General features: G+C 43.8%; 1 protein-coding gene across 1 annotated transcript in view; it reads right to left on the minus strand.

Annotated features, from left to right (window-relative positions):
- LOC149310337 (prepronociceptin-like) overlaps positions 1 to 7,466 on the minus strand; it is a 55,871-nt gene extending 48,405 nt beyond the window's left edge. Inside the window, exon 1 of the mRNA XM_089528269.1 lies at positions 7,414 to 7,466. The gene's annotated coding sequence lies outside the window, so the exon portion shown is untranslated. The remainder of the gene's footprint in view (positions 1 to 7,413) is intronic.
- Between the last annotated feature and the right edge of the window lie 2,331 nt (positions 7,467 to 9,797).

Raw genomic sequence — 9,797 nt, forward strand, 5'->3', positions numbered from 1 at the left:
TTAAAGTTTTTCCAGCCTAATTGATGCCATCCCAGTCTGCACAGACGAGTGGTTTTAAATTGTTTTCAACAGCTTCAATTGGTTTTTAAACTGTCTTGTTTCTGCTTTGAATCCATTTAAATTATTGTTATTGGTTTGAATGGTTTTAAACAGCGTCAATTGGTTTGATTAAGATCTTTGGATGTAGCACAGGATACTGATATTTAAATACAGAAGCAGACAGGCCAATATATCTCCATTTAGTGACTCAACTTGCTGGGTGGCCTTGAGCCCATTCAATTGGTCTCATTCAAGCCTACCTCAAAGGGATGTTGGGTGGATAAGGACCCATGAGAGAGAAAGAGAGCAAGATATGTGACTTTGAGCTTTGGGGGGGAAAAGTGGAAACAAGCAGGAGAGCATTAACAATGATGGTGGTGGTGGTGATGATAATGGTGATGTTGTAATAAGGGAAGGGGTGATGGTAAGTAGGAGGACTCTCTGTCTTCTGTTTCATAGTTTTGCAGGCTTTGGGTGTATCTACACTGAAGAAATAGTGCAGTTGGACACCAGTTTAATTGCTGTAATTCCATCCTTGAATCTGTAGTTTCACAAGGTCTTTAGCCTTCTCTGCCTAAGAGTGCTGACAACTCACAAAAGTACAAATCCTAAGATTCTGTAGGATGGAGCCTTTGCCATTAAAGTGGAACCAAAACGGCATTATATCTACACTGTAGACGCACCCCTAGAGTTGGAAGGGACTCCAAAGCCATTAGGTCCTCCTCCACTACTCAGTGAAGGGTCTCCAGAGAAAGCATGCCCATCTTCTTTTGAAGATGTCCAGAGAAGGAGACTTCATAACCTCTCTGTGCAATTGGTTTCATTACCATACCACACTCAATGTCAAGAAGCATCCTCTTAATAATAATAATAATAATAATATTTATTTGTATACCGCCCTCTGGCAAACCAATCCGGGCGGTTAACAACAGTAAAATATAAAATATGACAATTAAAAACCCTTTATCCCTCCCCCCCTTAAGACAGTATTAAATAGTATAGCATATTAAAAACACAATATCAAGCATAAAAACAGCAATTAAAACTAAAAACCCTGATATCCCTCTGTTGATCCTCAACCATCACTAAGATGGAGCCACGGGAGGAATGAGGGAATCAGGGAACCTGGGCCGGGATGGTTAATCTGGAAAGGCCTGCCGGAAGAGATCCGTCTTGACCGCTTTTTTAAAGCTGTCTAATGATGTTATCTGACGGATCTCATTCGGCAGGTCGTTCCAGAGTTTGGGGGCGACAGCAGAGAACGCCCTCTGGGAGGTCGCCGCAAGCCTAGATTTTAGAGGCTGTAGTAAGTTCCTCCCAGAGGACCGGAGAGCGCGGGGAGGATTGTACGGGAGGAGGCGGTCCCTGAGATAGCTTGGACCCAAGCCATTTAGGGCTTTAAAGGTGATAACCAACACCTTGTACTGGGCCCGGAAGCTGATAGGCAGCCAGTGGAGGGACCTCAAAACCGGAGTAATGCTATTGTTGTTGTGTGCCTTCACGTCACTTTTGACTTATGGTGACTCTAAGGTGAACCTATCACAGGGTTTTCTTGCCAAGCTTCTTCAGAGAGGCTGAGAGAAAGCGACTTGCCCAAGTTCACCCAGTGGGTTTTCATGGCCAAGCCGGGATTCGAACCCTGGCTTCCAGAGTCATAGTCCAATGCTCAAACCACCACACCACACTGCCTCCAGAAGAATATCCTTATAATATTCAATCAACATTTACCCTCTCATAGTGGTTTGAGTGTTGGACAGTGACTCTGGAGACCAGGTTCAGTTCCCAGCTGACTTTGGACAAGTTATGCTCTCTCAGCCTCAGGGGAGGGCAATGACAAACCTCCTCTTAACAAATTTTGCCCAGAAAACCCCATGATAAGTTCACCTTAGGGTTGCCATAAGTAAGAAATGACTTGAAGGCACACAAGAAACACAAACAAAGCCCATCGAGCTTATAAATATTGATTACAATTATGTGTGTCAGCTTATGGTACCAAATGGATCCTTGGAGAGGCCTAAATCTACAGCCAGTTTAGAACAGCTTGGAGAGGGTCACATCTCTTTTGCTTCAGTAGACCAGCTTCTCTGTCCCCAAGGGCCATTTCATATTCTGCAATTAGAGCACATGAGACCCAAAGTGGCATAGTGGGTTGAGTATTGAACTACAACTCTGGAGACCCGAATTCAAATCCCTGCTTGGCCCTGGCAACCTACTCGGTAGCTTCAAAGCCCTCCAAGGTATTGCAGCGCTCTACTCTTTAGTGCCTTGGATAGCTCGTTACATTTGGTAATAATGTAATCTAACAGTGAATCTCCTGAGGGCCGATTGTATGTACATATTGCGTAATCTTGGACATAGGGCCCAAGTCTAAACACCAAATTCTTTATACACTTTATATACATAGCCTGAAAGTAAAGTTATACAGCATTTTAAATAATTTTGCGCATTAAACAAAGTTTGTGTAAACTGAACCATCAGAAAGCAAAGGTGTCCCTATCCCAACCACCCATGGAAAAAGTTGAGGGTTTTGGATGATTTTGGAATTCTTTATGAGGGAGACTCAAGCTGTATTCCAAAATCCAGAAAAATCCCAAATCCCAAATATGACTGGTCCCAAAGGATAAAGGAAACCTAACCTGTATTTGTCATGTTGTTGTTGTTGTTGTGTTCAAGTCCTTTCCAACTTATGACAACCCTAAGGGACCCTGTTATCGCAGTGGTTAAATGCCAGCCCTGCAGCCACAAGGCTGTGAGTTCGATCCCAGGGCTCCAGGTTGATGCAGCCTTCCATCCTTTCCTAGGTCAGTAAAATGAATCCCTGGCTTGTTGGGGGCAATTGGCTAATACTTTGTAAACTACTTAGAGAGTGCTTCATTCATTATTAAGCAGTATGGAAATGTAAATCCTAAATGCTAAGGCAAACCTATCACAGGATTTTCTCGGCAGGTTTCTTCAGAGGGGGTTTGCCATTGCCTTCTCCTGAGGCTGAGAGAGTGTGACTTGTCCAAGGTCACCTGGTGGGTTTCCATGGCCATGCGGGGATTCAAACCCTGATCTCCAAAGTCATAATCCAATGCTCAGACTACTGCACCACACTGGCCTCTATATGCATAATATTACAACCCAATTGTCATCTGCATGCATAATATAACAACCCATCAGAGTCATCCAGGGAAGCTTGAATGGTGCAACATGACTCATGGCTAGTCCGTCCGTGGCTGCAACTAGTACAGTGTGTGCCTCTGAAGAGCAATTGACTGAGGCATGGAGAAAGAGAGGAAGGAAGGAAGGAAGGAAGGAAGGAAGGAAGGAAGGAAGGCATGGTGCTCATCCCTGGCACAATATGGGCTTCTTATGGGCTTCCTGGAGACATCTACTTTGGAACGGTGGGAAACTGGCCCCTGGATTGGATCCACTTATGCTCAGATCCAACAAACTGGTTGGCTCCTGGGTTACTGGGGTGGTAAATCTGCCCTGAGTTTAAGTCCAAACATTAAAAGAACTGTGATTCAAGGTGTACAACCTAATCACAATCGGTTCAGCAAAATGCACATCTCCTTTCAAGTTCAGACCCAAAACCGGAATGGATTCACAGCCGCACTGACAAGGAAGCACCGGCCAGCACCACGAGACATTTCTTTATTATATTCTTATGGCACTGTCAAGCATTGTGTTTCATTCAGACCTTCTTTCTCCTCACCTTCCCACCAGGGCCCTCCGTTCTGGTAGTCAAGGCCTGCTGTCCCAGCCCATGATTTCCTCTGCCCCATCTCGAATTCGCCCCTTTTCACTTGCTGCCCCTCACTCCTGGAACCTTCTTCCCCCGCGAGACACAAGGGCCATCACTTCTTTAACCAGCTTCAAAACAGAGTTGAAGACCATCCTGTTCAGAGAAGCCTTCCCAGGCATTGCATAATTGTCACTTGCTATTTGATGTTCCTTTGTTGCCTGTTTTATTGAATCATTTCCTGTATTGCTATGTCCTCCCTCCAGTCCATCTCCCCTGATCCAGGCCTCGAAGGTAGAGAAGAACTGTTGGCCCTCATCCCCTTCCCCTTCTCCTTCTGTGCCGTGTCTTTTTAGATTGTAAGCCTTAGGGCAGGGAACCGTCCAATTAAAAAGATTGTATGTACAGCACTGTGTAAATTTACAGCACTTTATAAATAAAGGTTAATAATAATAATAATAATAATAATAATAATAATAATAATTCTGCCACATCATTTAATTTTTGGCTAGGTTTGTATGGTTTTTAGCTAGGAGAGAAAGGGACCCCCTTCCTTTTAAGACTGCTTAGGAGGACAGCTTTGGGAAAGAGAAATAACCCTGCTAAAAATCACCTATAGCCATCTCTTCCTTCCCCATATATATTGGCAGATGGATAAATACAGCTTCCCATTTTTATTTTAAGATATAAAGCTTTGCAGGGAGTTTGCTGAGGGTCTCATCATTAGCAGAAAATTATGACCAAGGGAAGAAAATTTTAAAAGATGGTTGTAACTAGGATGGCACATTTGAACACAGTCTTTTATATACTTTTATATTTATATGTTTCTCATGCTATCTCAGGAATGGCACCATTCTCTGCTCCCAGTATGCCAGGGACAAGCACCATGCCAATGCCCATTCATTACAACCCTTCCTTCCTTCCTTCCTTCCTTCCTTCCTTCCTTCCTATCTGGAAACTCACAAGGAACCATAACTAACTTGTGGACTGGCATCACTCCACTGAGTACCACTCTGAATAGCCCTGCTTTGAAATAATGGAAACCTGGAGTTGGAAGAGATCCTAAGGATCATCAAGACAATCCCTTCTGCCATGCAGAAATCCACAACAAAAGCACTCCTGAAAGATGACCAACCAATCTCTGTTTGAAAACCTCTAAAGAAGGAGAGTCCACCACCCTCCAAGGCAGTCTATCTGACTGCTGAACAGCTCTTACAGTCAACATATTCTTCCTGATGTTTAGATGGAATCTCTCTTCTTTAAATTTGAATCCATTGGATCGTGTTCTAGTTTCTGGAGCAGCAGAAAACAAGCTTGCTGCATACTTTCGGATATTTAAAGATAGCTATTATGTCACCACTCATTCCTTTGTTCTCTCTAGAAGACACTGTTACAGTCTTCCTGTATTGTGTGTGTGTGTGTGCGTGCCAGTGTGTGTAGTGGTTTGAGAACAGGGTTCGAATCCTCGCTTAGCCAGGGAAATCTACTGGGTGACCCTGGGTAAGTCACACTCTCTCAGCCTCAGAGGATGGCAATGGTGAACCTCCTGTGAAGAAACTTGCTAAGAAAATGGCATGATAGGTTCACCTTAGGGTTGCCATAAGTCAAAAATGACTTGAAGGCACACAACAACAACAACAAATGTGCCTCCAAGCCACCTGTCTACTTATGGCAACCCCATGAATTTCATAGGGTTTTCTTAGGCAAGGACTACTTTGAGGGGGTTTTGTCAGTTCCTTCCTCTGAAAAATAGTTTACAGCACCTGATATTCGTTGGCAATCTCCCAGCCAAGTACTAACCAGGGTAGATCCTGCTTAGCTTCCAAGATCAGACAGGATCTGGTGCCTTTAGAGTATTTATGCAAAATACCTCGATTATCTTTGATAGAGAGGCGGGATATAAATAATTTTTATTTATTTATTTATTTATTTATTTATTATTTTAGCCTTCCTGCTTTTCTCTGGGAAAGTGCTCTGAGCCTCCTTGTCTAGTGGTCAGGTTACGAACTTACATCCCCAAATGCCAACACATCCCCTTGAAAGGTGATCCCATTGATTTTTCCATGGAGCTTATTGCTCTATTCTCATGAAATTTTCTATTATGTGTTATCCCTTTCTAAAAACCATATCTATCTAAAAGAGAAAGTGAATCGTCCCAGGAAAATACAATGGCAGACGTGCTGCTTTAAAAACCTCCCCGTTCAAAGTTCCTTTAGTTTTATTTCCCGGAAATAGAGATTTTCAACCACATCCCATTTATTGACCAAAATCAGCCCCCAACCCAACAACTTTGGAACTTCATTTATGGGACATGGAGGATTTAGTCATAAACGCAATGGAATTAAGAGCAATGCTTTCCCAAAAAGCCACAGAGAAAGAGATGATAAAAATAATAATCAGAAAGGCATGTATTGCAGAACAAAAGAAACCAGGGTGGCAGAATGTGAATTCTGCCCGGCAAGGCATGACTTTTCTTGACACTTCCCTGCCTTTCAGAATGTGTCTTTTGGGGGCTGGAGGCTTTTGGGTCTTTGTTTGACGCTTGCCCTGCACCGTGTAATTTAGCCAATTATCGTCAATTTTCCGATCGGATGCACACGCCGCTGCTTGCGCTTCTGCAAGTGTACAATCATCCCGGGGAATCTATATCATAAATGAGGATTTGGAGTAATTTTTTTCCCTACAAAGGAGAGAGGTAGAAGCTGCTGTGCTGGGCGAAATTGCACGGGAGTCTGAACTGCTATATTTGAGGGGACTGTGCTAAAATACCACAAAAAGTTCCACTTGCCGTTTGGACGGATTACATTTTGCCACGTACGGCTGTTTAATGCGAACCGTACTTTTGATAAGAGAAGGAAACAAAAGCAAGCAGGAGCGACGGAAAAGAGCATGGGATTTGTTTCCATAAAAAATAAGAGCCAGTTTTATGTAAACAAATGGGCTGAAAACTGACCAGCCGAAAGCCGGGTGGGAAAGATAGATCGATGGAAAAGCAGAAAAAGATGTTTCATTATTTATTTGTGTGTCTGTGTGTAAAAGCTCTTTTAAAAAATAAACAAAGAATTCATTTTTTTAAAGCAACGCACTAGTAAATTCTTTTAAAAGCATATTTTCTCCTTTTTAAAGCAGAATTTCTCCTCCTTTTTAAAACAATGCACTAGTGTTGCTAGCAAAATACCACTCCATGCCACCTAATAGGTTAGAGAAATTGGTCTTTCTCTCTTTTGGAGGTGTGATCAATTTTTCCTCGGGCTTCCCCCCTACCCACAATAAACTCTCCGGTGCATTTTCAAAGAGGCTTTAAAAATAAAGAAGGCATTGGTTTCTCCAAGGCAAGACCTGAGCAAATCATCCCGGGCACAACCTATGAAAAGAGGGTGCATTCTTTCAACTCCAGGAATAGAGCAAAGCATCTTTCAACGGCTTGATGGAGAGGTCAGGATAGAAAAAGAAGAGGTCACTGGGAAAGCAACATTTAACCTGTCTAAAAGCACACACACATCCCAGAAGATCCATCCCACCAAAATGTCTCAGTTTCCAAGCTCTGGGTGAGCAAAAGAGGGTCTTGGAGAGCTATGGAAACACTCTCCTAAGACAAAGAGAACTGGAGCAGCTGGCTGGCCATTCAAATGCAAGCAAAGCCTTACCTGTCTGTGTGCTCCGCGTCCCAAGCTCTCCTTCTGATGATGCTCAAGTCTTTGCACTGTGTCGCTTGTCAGTGTGGCCCCCTATATATGTACACGGTAGGTGCGCACACACATCCACACCTCCTCTGTGCACTCACATGGGGACTGGTGAGTCCAGCCCACTCTGAAGTAGCCACCTGACTTGGAGTCTGGTGACTAACAGCTGGGCACCCTTTTGGGCACCTTCCAAGGGAACCTTTCCAAGAAAGGGTTTTGTCACACTTGAAGCTCGTGAAAACAAAGGTGCACAAGGAGGGGGAAAGGGAATGAGCAAGATATGTGCATACACACACACACACACACACACACATCCTATGCCATACTACCACCATCAGCACTGCTGCCATCATGACCAGACTAGCATGCCTAAGGCAAAGCTTTTGATGCGTGGCATCAAAACTAGGGGCTCCTGAGGATAATGGAATAGCCTCTCACTCAAGTATCCCCAATGAGGTTCCCCGGAGGACATGAAGCTTCCAGACCTCAATGAGGAGAGAGAAAACTGCCCTCTACCTTGATCAGATGGTTTGGATGGATAGACTGGCATGATAGACTCTAAAACAGGCATGGGCAGCTGTGGTGAGTCCAGGGGCCATTTTTCTGGCCCCTAGGACCATTCGGGGGGCATGCGGACTGTCAAAAATGACTGCAAAGGGGCAAAACCAGTACACCAGTAGTGGGTAGAAGTCTACTGGTATTGAAAAAACAGTATCTGAATGAATTGGAAGTGACAGATGCTATTAGAAGGATCTTCTAAATTCCTCCCTTTTATCCAGAATTCCTAGGCCACCCTTCTCTAGCCAAAATGAAAACAGCATCTGCATCTGCATTGCAGAATTAATGCAGTCTGACATCGCTTTAACAGCTATGGCTCCATGCTATAGAATCCTGGGATCTGTAGTTGGCTGTGACACCAGTGCTTTCTGACAGAGAAGGCTAAATATCTCACAACACTACAAATTCCAGAATGCCATCGCACTGAGCCATGGCAGTTAAAGTAGTGTCAAACTGCGCTGTTTCTGCAGTGCTGATGCAAATGCTGTTTTCATTTGAAAGAAGTAATGTAGTCACACCTATAAAACTAATTGGTTTTTATTTTAGCATGAGCTTTTGTGGATATAAGCCTACTTCTTCAGATGCAGTACAGAGTGATGTTGAAACATCAAGATATCAAGTTGTGGGAGTGGGATGGAGTGTAATGGGATCCAGAAAAATGTAAATCGTGTGCCCTTGATATTCAAAGGCCTGTGTGGGGTGATTAAGTTCTTTCAGACCTTTTCAGTGGCCAGTTGGTGTTGATGTGTGAAAGCAATAAATCTGCTTCCCAAAAGTCAGTTTCCATGGGTTCAAAACCTTTTCTGAGAAGATTCCTTTTGTTACATGTACAGTAGCTAGCTTGCTACTTGTCGTGTTGTGTTGAGTCAACTGATGTTGGTGGACCCCTTGGTGTTGTGTTGTGCTGCATCAACTTATGGAAACCCTAAGCCTACCCTACCATGGGGTTTTCTGGGAAAGGTTTGTTCACAAGAGATTTGCCATTGCCTTACTCTGAGGCTGAGAATATGTGACATGTCCAAGGGGGTTTCATGGCCAAGCTAGGAATCAAACCCTGATGTACAGAGTCCAATGCTCAAATTTCTATGCCACACTGGTTGTAGTCATGAGGACTCCTACGTTAATGCAGGTATAGGATGTGTGAAACCTGCCTTGACAATACTGCATATGAATGGGATGTAGGAGTCTTAAGACAGCAACTAAGAAAGCCAATGTAGTCCTAGACTGCATCGATGAGAGTGTAGTATCTAGATTGAGGGAATTAACAATTCAAAAAGGATGATGACAAGCTGGAGCCTGTCCAAAGGAGGGCAGCCAAAACGGTGAAAGGTCTAGAAATGATGATAAGTATCTCAGAGAGCTGAGAATGTTTTGCATGGGGAAGAGAAGGTTCAAAGGGGGCATGATAGTGCAGATTCAATATTTGAAGGGATGTCAGATCAAGGATGGAGCAAGCTTGTTTTCTGCTGCTCCAGATCTAGAACATGGAGCAGTGGATTGAGGAAAAGAGGTTCCACTTGAACTTCAGGAAGAACTTCCTGAAAGTAAGAGCTGTTTGACAGTGGAACACAGTTCCTTGGAGAGTGCCAGAGTCTCCTTTTTTCGAGGTCTTTAAACAGAGGCCGGATGGTCATCTCTTCGGGGTGCTTTGATTGTGAGTTCCTGCATGGCAGAATGGGGTTGGACTGGATGGCCCTTGGGGTCTCTTCCAGATCTTTGACTCTATGACTTCACATCGCCCACTCCTGCTGTTTGGTCAGCAGCAGGGACTCTTTTCCCATTACAGGGAC

This window comes from Sceloporus occidentalis, unplaced genomic scaffold (assembly GCF_023333645.1).
Source record: "Sceloporus occidentalis isolate IW3139 unplaced genomic scaffold, rSceOcc1.0.p SCAF_6, whole genome shotgun sequence".
In the NCBI taxonomy this organism is placed as follows: Eukaryota; Metazoa; Chordata; class Lepidosauria; order Squamata; family Phrynosomatidae; genus Sceloporus; species Sceloporus occidentalis.